Source organism: Drosophila sulfurigaster, chromosome 3, assembly GCF_023558435.1.
Source record: "Drosophila sulfurigaster albostrigata strain 15112-1811.04 chromosome 3, ASM2355843v2, whole genome shotgun sequence".
In the NCBI taxonomy this organism is placed as follows: Eukaryota; Metazoa; Arthropoda; class Insecta; order Diptera; family Drosophilidae; genus Drosophila; species Drosophila sulfurigaster.
The window spans coordinates 24,829,021-24,838,332 of NC_084883.1; the positions used below are offsets into that span (position 1 = coordinate 24,829,021).

The 9,312-nt window shown below is 38.9% G+C and overlaps 1 long non-coding RNA gene across 1 annotated transcript; it reads right to left on the minus strand.

Annotated features, from left to right (window-relative positions):
* Positions 1–243: 243 nt before the first annotated feature.
* Positions 244–3,379, minus strand: LOC133844789 (uncharacterized). Its single transcript, XR_009894632.1, has 2 exons — positions 1,713–3,379; positions 244–345 (listed from the first exon to the last, which is right to left on the minus strand). It is a non-coding gene; the product is annotated as an uncharacterized LOC133844789 (long non-coding RNA).
* Positions 3,380–9,312: the final 5,933 nt, after the last annotated feature.

Consider the following 9,312-nt stretch of genomic DNA (forward strand, 5'->3'; position numbering starts at 1 on the left):
GCTGCTACACAACACCACACCACAGCACTCCACACCGCACCAAACAGGAAATGTAAATCCACAAATTTGCGTTGTTGTAGGCAGCAGAGCTTTCCTTTTTGCCCGCTGTTGTTGTTGTAGTTGTTGTTGCTGTTGCTTTTTGATGTAGCCAATCTCAAGAATTATTTGCCATTTATGTAAGAGCGCAAGAGCGAGAAGGGTAGAGACTGTATGCCACGACAAACACTTTTTTGCTGTTATTACTTTTTCTTCTTTTTTTTTGACAAATTTTTCTTGTTTTTTTTTTTCTTTAACTTTTTCACTGTATGAACTTTTTATGAGGTTAGTTGTTTTCTTTTTTTGCTGCTACAAATACAAAAACGACAATTTGTGTGAGTGAAGGAGAGAGCGAGAGAACGCGCGGCGAGAACGATTGCAAATATGTATGTGTATGTGTGTGGTTGTGAGTTTGGAGCACTCACACACGCACACATACAAATGCAGTGAGCAGAGCTTGAAGTGAAAAATGCACGGAGAGTAGTTGTTGTATTCGTACAACAAAATGACCGACAGACCGAGCGACTGAGCGACAGACGAACCGACCCGACGCACGCGCGCAGACGTCACAATTAGTGAGAGCAACTAAGCGACCAGCGACGAACGTTTGTCGGCTTTTGCGTTCTTCTACCGCAATGTTTGTGCGAAACATAAAAAAAAAACCTCGCATACATACACACACATACAAATGTCTGTGTGTGTGTGCATTCACAAGCACACAAACAGTTGCCTTAACGCCAACGTTGTCGCTGCGCCGCTTCTGCTGCTCAACATTGTTGTTATAGCCGAAAAAACTGTCGCTCAGTGCAGTGTAGCTTACAATGAACACGAAACGAGAGCGAGCGAGAGAGCGAATGCGAGAGAGAACGACAGTGTGAGAGCCATACACACACTAACGCACGCGAGAGAGAAGTCGACGACGACGACCGCGCTGTATAGAAATTTTATTCCGGTATTATACGGCTGCTGTGTTTGTTGTTGTTGGTGGCGTTGTACTCGTTGTTGTTGTTGTTTCTGTTGGTGGCAACATATTGCCACTGCCTTTTTGGCCGTTTTACTACTATTGCGGCGGCGAGTGCTTACTACTTTTTTGTTCACAGCATTAGTATTGGTGCATAGTAGTACATACATATGTTTGGAGCTCTCTATGCTTGTGTGACAGCGCGACTGCTGATGATGATGATTACGCTGCTCTTTTCACACATACACTATAGCACACACATACACATACATTTGCACGCACGCATAACAGTCAAGCCCAAGTGGGTAATTTGTTTTATGAGTAGCGGCGGCAAATAGCACTTGTGTACTGTTGTTGTTGTTGCTGTTTCTTCTGAATGACAGACAGCCAACGAGTAATAATTTTTTAATGCGTTTTTGGCATTTCTACACTGCTGCTGGTTAATTGCTTAAAACACTCATACACACGCACACAGCGACAGAAGCAAAAGACGCGGCACGACGTACATACATATGTACATACGTATGTATGTATATAGACACAGACGAGAGGCGGCGAAGAGCAAGATAATTTTTTTCAACACTTTTTTGCTGTAGTGTGTTGCTTGAATAATTTAATGCACACTCGCACACAAACACACACACGCGAATATACAAAACATGAGCACTTAATTATTTGCATAAATTATTGTGGCATATATAATGCGATCTTATACCTTTTGCCTAATTGCTCATAGAAATCTTTTGGTTTAGCACACAATTAATGCTAATAATGTTGAATGGTTTTTCTTCTCTTTTTTTTTGTTATTTCTCATAGAACTTTTCGCCTAGTTTGCGTCGACAGTGTTTCATCCGTACTGTCCGCCACGAAGGAGCAACGCGTACAAAAAGCGCATAAATTGAGCGGCTCTCGCTGGCAACACAGCGGCGCGCAGTCCAGAGTTGTCAACAAATTTGAGCATGTAAACAAGGCAATATTTCAACTGCAATGTTTTATGAAATTTTACTATTTACCAATACTTGCTTTAGTGAATACAACAAATATTTAATTCATGTTGATTGATTGAATGTCAACATTATTTTTCTGATTGTTTGGCTGAGATCGGCGCGACGTGACAACCCTGCGGCATTTGCACACGCATGCCGCACACCAAAGCATTCCCATGCACATACACGAAGCGCTCTCTGAGAGGAATTTCTTTAATGGCGGCGTTTTTGCTGTTCGCTCGCTCTCTGAGCGCTCTCGTTCTCGCTCTCGCGCACCATCAGTGTTGCTGCTGCCGCTGACGCCATGTTGCGCAGTGCCGCTCTATGTTTATCTCTTTTCATTTTGTTTACAGTGACGTCGTGTGGTCTCACTTGGCAGCATTGCTGCTACTCCTTTTGAGAGTTTCTTATTGCCAATATTAAGTTGGAGTATGTAACAAGTCCAGCAGAAAGGTATACGTGATCTAATAGGAATTAATATTACTTCTGTCAATGAGTAAATATTCCCATTTAGTTTAAGATGAGTTGAGAAAGCTATAAAAATGTTTTTCTTATTGCAGTCGAGAAGGCTTGCGCATATTTGAATCAATAATATAATTTGATACTTCTTAAAGGGTATCTCATAGTCATTAATTTGATATCTTTAATTTGATGCCTTTGCAAATTGTTTTTGCGTGTTGGTTTGTTTCATAAGGGGTGCAGAGGGACAGCGCAAGCGACGTCCTCGTTGTCAATGTGCGTGCGGATTGATTACTGATTGGCATGTCGTTTGGTTGTTGCCGTTCCGACGGCAACGCTGACTGCGCTGTCGACTGCTACGGTGACGGCAACAACGACGCTGACTGTCGACTTGGAAGCGACAGCTACTTTGTTGTTGTTGTTACCTCTGCGTTTTCTTGTTTATGGTTGTTGTTGCTGCGCTCGAGCACATAATGACATAATGAGATTTATTAGGCGCAAAATAAAGCCATAATGTTCCGTTTGACCTTTGTGTAACTTTGGCTGTAGAGTCAATGTAATATTTTGGGGCCGCGCAAAAAGGACACGTGCCTTGCGATGACACATGCCACTATGGCCATGTCCAATTGGACTTACTTAGCACGAGTCTACTCATCATCATGCTCTCCCATCGCTGATGATGATGTTTGTCGTATTTATCGTTACAGTTGTTGTTGTTGTTGTTGGTGGTGCTGTGTTTGTTTCTCATTTTAAATTCCTATTGGAAACGTTGCCTTTGCTGCCATTGAAGCAAAAGGGCAAATAAACGTTCGACTGTCAGTCTTTCTACGGTTTGCATTCTCAAGTTCGATCCTTTTTGCTTTTATGCCCCCATTTTTGTTTTTTTTTTTGCCAGAAACTTGTTTGTGCTTCATCCTAATATACCGTAGAGCTTCCTATCTATCTCTCTTGCTCTCGCTGTCACTCTGTCTCCGCTCCCTTGTGAGTGTCTTTTGCTGCTTCTTCTTCTTGCTTCTATTGGCATTCGTGCACGCTCTTTCAATTTTATTGCTGTGATTCTGATTCTAGTTGGATTTGACTACGCACACACGCACACACACAAACATACTTATTTAGTTGTGTGTCTGTGTGTGTGTGTTTTGGGAATTGATATCCTTGTGCGCTTTTCGCAAAAGTTCAAATATTTTTCATTATATTGCGCACACAGCAACAACAACAACCACAACAACAACAAATCGACCAGCAGCTTTCCTCAGTGTTGGCAATATTTCAAATCCTACGGCTCATAGGCAAAATGGTTGCTGTCACTGTTATTTCCTGAGCCCCGTCTCACCCCGCCACCGAAACAGTTTATGGCTCAGTGCCTTGCAAAGGGACCTCAATTTGGACAAAAAAGGCCGTGTGTGTGTGGTTGTGTGTGTGTGGGCGTCCAGTTTTGTAATTGTATATAATTCATACAAAAGCCGCTTTGTCGCTTGATAATGCTGCATATCGTTGCGTTGCCTCCCCCACTTGCTGCTCCCGCTTCAATATTATGTAATTATGTGCGTTAAATTTGTGAAATTTGTGCGAATGCTAATGAAGCTATTAATATTTTATGCGCCATTTAAACAGAGCGCAGCGTCAGCCACAAGGTCCTTGTAATGGTGTAAAGGAGCACACAGCATGAATAATAAATAAACGAGGCCTTCTCCCTGCTGCTCGAACAACAACTGGCAAAAGGCGCAAAAGCCAAAGCAACAACAAGAAAATAAAGAAGAAGGAGAACGGGAACGAGAACAAGGAACTTGTGACAAGTCCAAGTTGCCATTTGCAAATACAACGGCGACAAATGGACAGTTAGTCAGTTAGTCAGTCAGTCATTCAGTCAGTTAGTCATGCAGACAGTCAGCGACATCGTTGTGCGGTGGCAAAGCTTTGCCAGCGGGCATAATGTGATTTTCAAGCACCCAAACACACAAACACACACACACACAGCCATGTGTACATGTGTAGATATGCATGCAAATAAAGCAAAGTCACGCACACAAACAAACACACACAAACGCGTGTGAGAGAGAGAGCTTTGCATATTTGTGCTTTGGCTTGTCGACTGCGTTTTGTGTGATGCCGCTGCAAGCGTATAAATATTTATGCCAACATATTGTGCAACCCCTCCCCCGCTACAACTTTACTCACCAACTCTCCTCCCTCTCTCTCCACTCTCCACTCTCCTTTCCACATACCTGTTTCACATTTTGGTTGTCCAGCTAAAGCTAATAGAAATGAAATTGCCAACAGTCGCAGTTATAGATAAGCATCTACACACATACATAAATATATACGAATGTACATAGATATGTATGTAAGTGCGTACATATATATTTATCTATCAGTCTGTGTATTTATATAGAGACGCATTTTCAAGTTGTCAGCTCGAAAAAGAAAAAATAAAAAGAAAAAGAAGCAAAAACTCGAACTGAATTTTGTACATTTTGTTGCAAAATATGATTTCATTGTGCTCAAATTGAATTAAATTTTTTGGAGTGTGACGTTTGGGCTGCCATTGCCATCGTCATCTCCGTCTCCAACGCCACGTTCTGCACATCCCCAAAAGCAGGCAACAACAACAACAACAACGCTGCAGCGTTGTTAAAGTCGCAGCTGCGTTGGCATGCTGTAGCTTGCTCTCTCGCTTGCACACACACAGACACAGACACACACACGCCCACGCAGTAGCAAGTGACTGACTCGCCCACTCACTGACTCGTTTACACACTGACTCGCTCTCGCACTGTCTCGCTCACTCACTGACTCCCTTACTGACTCGCTCGCTCACTCACTTACTGGCTCACTCGCTCATTTTGTCTTTTCCTTTTTTATTTTATTTTTTTTTTTGCTTTTTCGTTTCGTCGTTGTGTGTGCTCTGCTTTTGGTAGCTTTCAGAACGGAAGCGGATATTTTCAACGCGCCATTGTTATTTTTTGAGTGCGGGAAATTGCTCGGTGGCTCGGTCTCATCTCTTGTCGGGGCGTTCAACAAAGCACACGGCGCCCTTTTTGCAGTCGCTTCAAGTTTTTTTTGCTGCGACGCACACACACACAAACACACAGTGTGAGTAGGAGAGTTTGTCTGTCTGTCTGTGTCTGTGTGTGTGTGTGTGTGTATTTCTCATCCGCTTCATGCTTATCATTGTGCTCAGCTTCGTTCTTGTCGTTGCTGCTGCTTCTGCTGCTTCTGCTGCCTTGTCGACAGCTTTGTTTGTGTTGTAAATATAATTTTACGACTCTGCCTGCCCCACTGACTGACAGTCTGTCTCTCTGTCTGTCAGTTAGTCGCTTTGTCAGTCTGCCGCCTTGCTGTGCAAGTCCTTTGCCAAGCACACACACATAGACACACATACAACCATAGAGACAGCAAACTCAACTCAACTCAACTTCACAGTGGCGCTGTCGCTTTTTTGTCTGCCGCCCTTTTTTCTCCCCCACTTAACATTTTATTAAGCGAAAATGCTTGTGCCGTAAAATGCGCGCTTACATGTATTCCATCCTCCACTCTCCACTCTCCACCCTCACGTACACACACACACACACACACGCACACAAGCACTTACAGTCAGCTTGCGGGCCCAACCCTGAGGGGGAGAATTGTAGACAAAACGAAGGTAGCGCAAAGAGGGGAAGAGAGAGGGAGAGATGGGGACGGGGTGAAGAGGGGGAGATACGACAACGGAGTCATCGTCATTTTCATTTCCTGTGGTCGTATTTATGCTTTTATTTGAATTGATTTTATTTCGTTGCGTTTTATCTGCCCAGCTGCTGGCTGAGGATATGGCGTGAGCTTGTTATGAGTGTGACTATGTGTGTGTGAGTGTTGCTGTGTGTGTGTGTGCGTTATGCTGTCTGCCATGTAGTTAATACGTTGATTTCATTTTTATGATCCCTTTTGCCTTGCCACTTTAATGTTAATTTTATTATGATGTTGCCGCTTCGTGTTCGCTTCTCTCTCCTCTGTTCCTTTTTTTTTTGCTGTTGTCGTTTATTATTTTGCTTGATGTTCTTATTGTTGTTGTTGCTGCTGTTGTTTGTGGCTTTGGGTCGTTCATTATGTAATGAGTTCAGTTCACAGGTTTTGTTTTGTATCCTGCCCAGTTGCTAATTATGGCGCGATTAATTTCATCATCAACAACAGTCTGAACATATTTTCTATTTTATTTAATTTGCTTTAATTTGCACTTTATGCTCATGTCATTTATTTGCTTATTCATTTGTCTTCCCTCAACCCTTTTTGCCGTAATAACTTCATTTCACACATTATTTCCACTTTGTACTCGAACAACTTTTTTAATGCATACTTTTAGGAGCGCTTAATATGAAATTACTTGTTGGGAACTTCAACTTTTTAATTGCATTGCAGTTTATATTATAAAACTTATAAAACATTTTATCGTATATTCAGGATGAGCTTCAAACATATAAAAATGTTAATAAGGCGTATAATGAAGATTTTGATGTTTTGCAGTGGTGGTCAATTAATAAAGACCGTTTTCCGCTGCTTTATCAAATTAGCTGCAAGATACTAGCAGCTCCCGCGAGCAGTGCTGCATCGGAAAGGGCATTTTCTGTTGCCAAAAATTTAATTTGCGAAAAACGGTCAAAAATTGCCACTACTGAAGACATGGTAAATAAAATAATGTTTCTTCATTACAATATAAATAATTTAAATATAGATTCTTTAATAACATAAAATAAATATTATAATTAGTTTTAATTTAAATAATAATATTTTCTAAATTCTTTTTTTTGCAATAAATACATTTAAAACGAAAATTCAAATTTATTTTTTAATCGGACATACATACACACGAGAACTATATATGTGTGTATGTATCAGTCATGAAGATTCACTCACTGTACAGTAAGTAAACTGCACACCAAAACACTGTACAGTATGTTGACTGCTGCACACCAATTTTGCTGTACTCATTAACAGCTGTACAACTATGGAATGAGTGAGAACACTGTCAATCAAAACAGACAATACTACCCTACTCACTCACACCCAAATATACTGTGCAGAAATAAGAGTGTGCCCACATTTAGAATAAATGATTCATTTGTCGTTTTGGATGCATTCATGCAGAAGTCTAGTTTATAATAATATGTAGAATATCGATTTTTTTTCCCTTTATTATTTTTATGTTGACATTTTTGTTTTATAGAGTAATTTAACTTTTAGCTGTTTTTGAATAATTACGAAGTATCTGAAATGAATGTTTTATAAGTAGTTATGCTGAGACATTTATTTAAAATGTTTCAGGTTATTTATTTATCATAGATTTTGATAATAAGACAGCTTAAAATGAAATAAATTTATAATCTTCTATAATTTTCGAAAGTTGCTAACGTTCATTTATAACTTTTTTAGACGGTTTCCCATTTTTGTGTAAATAATATTCAACTTTCACTACGTATTTCATTGTCGGAAATTTATTTAAAATATATTTGACAATGTTTTTATATTAGCCCATTTAATTCTAAATAAATTGTGTATCGTTTTATTATTTCTGTAAAGTTAATTAAACATATTTGTGAAGTATTTTTTTATTTTTTGTAGTAATAATATTCATCACCTATCTTTGTTATCATTTCGTTATTAATTTAATAAAAATAATCTTCATACTTGGCAATTATTTTGAGCAATTATTTTGAAATATGGTAAATTTTTTTTTTTTATCATAGTAAAGTTCTTTAGTTCTAAAAATTTTGTATGATCTACAGTTATTTGAGTAAATGAAAATTTATAATTATTTTTTAATATTCTTAATATTTCTTTAGCACAAATTGTATGTTGAGCATTTTCGTTAAAATTGGGCAAATTAATGTGTTAGATTATTTATTTATCATAGATTTTTATATAACACAGCTTAACATGAAATAAATTTATAATCTTTTATAATTATTATATAAAGTTTTCTATAACAGACATAGTTATTAAAAATTTGTATAATTTTCTATTATTTCAGTTTAAATTAATTTAAAACATTGTTAATGATTTTTAGAATTTTATATTTTTTCAGTTAAAGTTAATTTAAAGTGTTGTTAAACTTTGCTTAATTTTTGTAAATAATATTCATAATTCGCAATTTATAATATATTTTATAGTTACTTTTGTTTTTTTCTATGTAACGTTATATTGAACTTCATTTCAAAGTTAAATAAAGTAAGAATTTTATGTGCGAATATAACTTTGGTGGCAACATAAATGTAAAAAGTATATTTTACGAGGCAGCTAAAGTGAAATGAAGTGTTAAAAGTTAAAGCTTTTTATTGTTCTATTGCAAAACACAAATTGTGAGCTATAAAAAAAAGCAGCAGCAGCAACTTTTGTTAATCATATTAAACAGTTTTGCTGCTGTTGATTATTTGACAAAGTGAAAAAGTAGCTAAGCCGGAAAGTTGCGCGTTTTCAATTGCAGCGTCACTTGACATTGACATTAATTAGTGATGCTGGACAAGGATGCTTCAGCATGGAAACCGTTTCTGGTTGTGCTTAATTGCTGACTCTGTGTGTCTGTTGCTGTTGCAGTCACTGTTTGGAGAACTTGGACTCCTCTGTCGTGTTGTTGCACTCACCCATGCGGTAATTTGACGCATTTCACGCTGACAACGGTAGCCGCATGTTGCAGAAGACTTAATGGCTCCGTTCTCTACGCATAAAATCAACAATTACGCAGCACAAAACCGCAGCAACAGGAACAGAACTTGCCACATCATGTTGCTTGCGAAAAGGGGGCGCGCAGAAAGCAACGCTAATTCGAGTCAAAGCAGCCCGAAGCTGATGCTGAAGCTGAAGCTGCCAAGCAGCCAATTCAACCAAACCAAACCGAGC